The sequence below is a fragment of the Lactuca sativa genome, chromosome 7, assembly GCF_002870075.4.
Source record: "Lactuca sativa cultivar Salinas chromosome 7, Lsat_Salinas_v11, whole genome shotgun sequence".
Lineage (NCBI taxonomy): Eukaryota > Viridiplantae > Streptophyta > Magnoliopsida > Asterales > Asteraceae > Lactuca > Lactuca sativa.
Window position 1 is genome coordinate 3,017,183 of NC_056629.2, and position 5,318 is coordinate 3,022,500.

Below are 5,318 nucleotides of genomic sequence, written 5' to 3' on the forward strand. Positions count from 1 at the left end.
GCCGGATTTTTCAATTAAAAATAAATACAATTTATTTATCAAACTTCGGAAATTTATATCTTTCGCATACGAACTCCGTTTTCGACGTTCTTTATATCCACGCGAAGGTGAGACTACGTTCTACAACTTTCGTTTAGACTCCGTCGGCTAATTTCGACTTTATTTTTTATTATTTATTTTTAATAGGCCGCGACAGAAATTTTCGTTATAAATTCATAACTTCTTCGTTTGACGTCCGTTCTCGCCTAACTTTTTATCGCTTCGATACCAACAACAAGACCTTCGATCCTCGTTTAGAATGCTTCGGCTAAAAACCGCTCGATCTCAAATCGAGTATTTCAGGCTACATACCGCTAAGTCGAAACTTCGATAAATCATAACTTCCTCATACGAAGTCAGATTTGGGCGTTCTATATATATTCGAAAACCTCATTTCAACTACTACAGCATTATCCAAAGATATTAAGTTCATTTTACACTTAAATTTTGTCACAACTGGAAATTTTGTGTCATGTAATCTATACATTCAAGTTAATGTGAATCAAAAACTTCAATCAAATACATCATACAAGTACTACAAATAGTCATCAATCAAGTGGGAACACTAGAAGTCCTCATTTAGGTCCATTTTGGACTAGAACATCCTTATTGGGCCTAATGGACCAATAAGCTTCCAATTTGACTATCAAGGGCTTAGAACCCTAATTGGATCCAAATTGGACCCACATTTATTTAATTCAACATTTTGGGCCATGTTGGGCCTAGAATGAAATGAATTGAAAGCTTTGATCCATGATTAACCTAATCTAGTTTATTAAAGCATAAAAATCACAATTTTATTTTATAAGGCCAATAAACACCCAAGCTACTTCTAATATTGGGCTTAGGGGCAAAAAGCCCAAAAATCCTTTCTTCTCTCCCCATTCTCGGCCCAAGCCCAAGGAAAAAGGGAGAGTTGACCTTGGGTTGCCACCTCACTTTTATATGTTGGATTTCCATGCACATAACTCATGTTTCCAAGCAAGCATCATATCAAGATCACTTCTTTCTTCTCTCCTCTCTCACTCTCGGCCAAACACAACACACACACACTCACAAAAATCTATTCTACTCTCTCTAAATCTTGAAGAACATCTCCTTCCTCCCCTCTCCAAAAATCTCGAAAATTAGGAGCTTTCAAGAGGATCTTGCAAGTTAATCATCATCTAAGGTAAGATTATACTTGGATCTATGGTTTAGATTCTTTTGTTATCAAAATCCTTTCCTAATCTATGCAAAAATCGTGATCTTGCACCCTAGAACCATCTCAAACTCGAGATCTACCAAGGAAAGGTACTAAGGCCAAAAATCATCAAGTTTCCTCCATCTTTTCTTCCAAAAACCGAAACCACACCCAAGGTGAGCTTCATACCCCCAATTTTCTGTTTTTGTGAGTTTTAGGGGGGGGGGGGAATACAAGTGGAAGTGTAGATCTATATGTGTTTTGTATGCCTTGTATGATTTCCATGCTTATATGTATGCATTTGTGTGTTATAATGTTGGATCTAGCCATAAAACCCCTCAAAACCGAGATATATCTTGTGTTAAATGATTTTAGCTTCAAATATATTTCTAAATACAAAGTGTTTCAAGAAAAATGGCTAAGTGGTTTAGTAACAATTTTCTTTGAGTTAAAAACACAAATTTTGGGCCTAAAATGTGAAAAATACAAAATTAAGGGTCCAAATGGGCATATCACAAATTCTGATGGATGAAGTGTGCCAAAACAGTTTCCATAAACCAATTTCTGGAAATATACTCATTTAGGGGATTAAAAACATAAATTCCAAGCTTAATGGGCTAAAAATGACATTTTCGGCCCAATGAGGCCCATTATGCGAATTTTTCTGTTTTGGAGGGCCAAAACTGTGATTTTCTGTAAAACAGTGGACCATAAGTGATCCAAGTCCTTTTCAAAGGTTTAAAATGCTTTTTAAATTTAAAAAGGACCAAAGTTGCAAATTTTTTCCAATTTGGGCCAAAATTGTCAAAGTTGCGAAAAGAAGGGATTAAAACCGAGAAAACTGCATTTTCAGGGACTTAAACTGTTTCTATGAAAAATATGCTGAAAAATATTAATTTCAATAATTTTTGGTGTTAAAATGTCAAGAAAATTAATTTAAGGACCAAACCGGGAAATATTAAATAAAAGGGTTGAAAATGTAAATTTTACAAATAATGAGGGGCTGAAAACAGAAATATTTCAGGGCTAATTCAATATACACAATTTGATTAAATAATGGCACCGCGACTATCGACGAAATACAATACATTACAATACCAAAAGTCGTTGTTAAACGAATTGGCTCGGTCTCGAGCCAATAGAAATCTACAACTACTAACTCTACGACACTACGATTCATACAAGTAACGTTTGGTAATACATTATACATGCGAGTGTGCACAGACGTCTACGCACCATCTTTGGGCCCCAAAAGTGTAAAATCTTGTTCGTTGAGCCTAGCTAGCCCCATGACCTGATCTTAAGGCCCGAAGACATTTTTTTTACGGAGTGTTGGGTTTTACCGATCCGACACAACGTAAATGGACTTTCAATGGCTTGTATACTACTGGTCCCCAAGGGTCCTTTGGTATAGCTAGTAAAGTCTACATTTTATGCGAGGCGGGTCGGGGACCCCTCGTACATTTTTATCCCCAACCGGTTAATGGAGTCACCGGGGTCTTCATGACCTCTTTCTCTTCGGATGTGGGACTACACCTAGTCAGGGCGATTGGATAACGTGATTAGTACGGACGACGCCTTCGGGATCGTTAGTATAGCTATAAACTGGGCGTTTGTGTAATGCGGGTTTGTAGTAAATAATCATGCTCAAGAACTTTCCAACGTCGCCTGGGACTGACACTATACGCTATGCAATGGTTTCAATGTAACTTCATGTAATTCAAGGAACTAGGAGAACATCGGGTTTTCCTAGGGTTTTCAATACATACAGATTTGAAATGCATACAACTTCAATGAACATTTTTTTTACAAGTATAGAAACAAACAAGCATACCTATGGATCTTCACAAACGTTTTCTAAAGCTTTTTCTTTTCAGAAAATATCGGATTTTCTGGTGGTTTTTAAACAGTACAAACATTGGATTTCAACACTACTTATGAACTCACCAACATTTCATATGTTGACGTTTTTTTCAAAATACTTGTATTCTCAGGGAACCAGTGAACCAAAGGAAATCATATTCAGTGACGGCTTGCAGTTTATTTATGTACGAATCGAACAATTTAATTTCTGGGAATGTAATGTTTAAACAATGTATGACATGTAAACGCTACTGGTTGTACTATATTAATGAATGGTGACGAATGTTGTTATGTTTCATATATATTCAATGTTATGGTATTCAATTGAGTCACGACAGCCCCCGGACGTTTCCGCCGTCTGGTTCGGGGGTGTGATAAATTTTGACGCTTATTTTTATTCTTAATTAATCAGACCACATAATTAAGCAATTAAGCACAAAACACATAATACTCAAATAATACATTCTTATTATTTCAAAACGGGTTACAAAGGTTAACCTAGACTATTACATTGCTAAAAATGGCAAGCCCGGAAACACAGGCGTTACAGTATACATATCATAGAATCTAGGCAACTTTGAAGATATCATTAACCCAGTGCTCTTGTAAACAAACCCCTGTCAAAACATTACACGATGAGATAATAGAACCTTTATAGAAAGAGATGTTATAGATGTTTGATTCTGATGCAAGCATATAACTAATCAATGAACAATTGAAGTAATACACCATCTATAAAATTCAAAAGTAGATTGAATTGTTGTCTATGAATAATCTTGCCAGAACAAAAGGTTTCAATTGTAACTGAAAAAGAGAAAATAAACTTACTGCTGGAGGATATGTAAACGAAATTGCGTTCTTTTCGTTGGTGTAAATGATCAGCTGCAATATCCCGTTGAATATCACATACGTGCAATAGTCAAGGATTAAACACACTCAATTTTGAAATAGTGACCGTATAATGGATTCATCATGCATAAAAAAAGGAAAAAAGCAAATGTGAGCCCATATGAAGTTTCAGTTACTTACTTTTGAAACATAATGCACCCAAAAACTACAGATCAAAAAGGATATAATCCAATGCACCTGATGAGATAATTTTTATTATCAGGGAACTTCTTGTTGTAAAACTAAGCAAATGGGGCGATAATGATAACGATCGAACCAATCAACAATCGACTCAGTCTAACATCTTCACTGTAACCGCGGCTTGCCACGATCTAAAGCACAAATAAATCCACAAACGATTATAAAATCCTTAAGCATACAAAAAATTAGGAGAATTTTGAATTCGAGATGTGCGGAAATGAAGTTGTGTTGTACCTCGGATACAGATTAACGTTCTTTGTCAGCGACTCTCTGGAGAAACAAAGGCCATGTAAATCGATTTTGTTTGAGATTTTTTCAGAAACAATCGGTAGTGAATTATGATCGGAAAAGGGGAAGTTGGTGTGAGAGTGAAGGTAGTAAGTACCTGGGAAGTGATTTCGAAGTGATAAAGGTGTTGGGCAAGGGCGGAGACACCGACGCTGGATACCTCGCTGGAGAGTCCAAGGTCATCGATAAATTGGAATATTTTCATTCTGATGGCGATCGAGAGAGTGAAAGAGAGGCGAGAAAGAGGGACGTCTTTGATGGGGGAGGTCGGCAGTGGGAGACGTTGGTGGAGATCTCTGCATCTTTGGTGGAGACGATGAGATGGCGGTTGTGTGTAGGAGATTAGGGTAAGGTCCGCGTGTACGTGTAACGTAGTGTAATACGTATCCCGTGTAAAATTATATGAGTTGTTACATGTTTAATATTGTTGTATCTCATGTAATAGATGTTGTACCTCTTAATTTTCAAGAAATGGGCAATATGTTTAATAATATAGTAAAGATATATATATATATATATATATATATATATATATATATATATATATATATATATATATAGTTAGGTTCAAATGTTTTTATTATCTATTGTGTCCATGTACAATTGATTCTGGACCAATCATTTTATTTATTTTAAAAAAGTAATTAATGCATATTACATGTTGAAGATATAATGAGTATTCATTAAACCTTCAGCATTTAATATGCATTAATTACTTTCTTAAAAAAACTAAAATGATTGGTCCAGAATCAATCCTATATGCACAAAATAGATAGTTATAACAAAATAATCTAACCGTATATATATATATATATATATATATATATATATATATATATATATATATATATATATA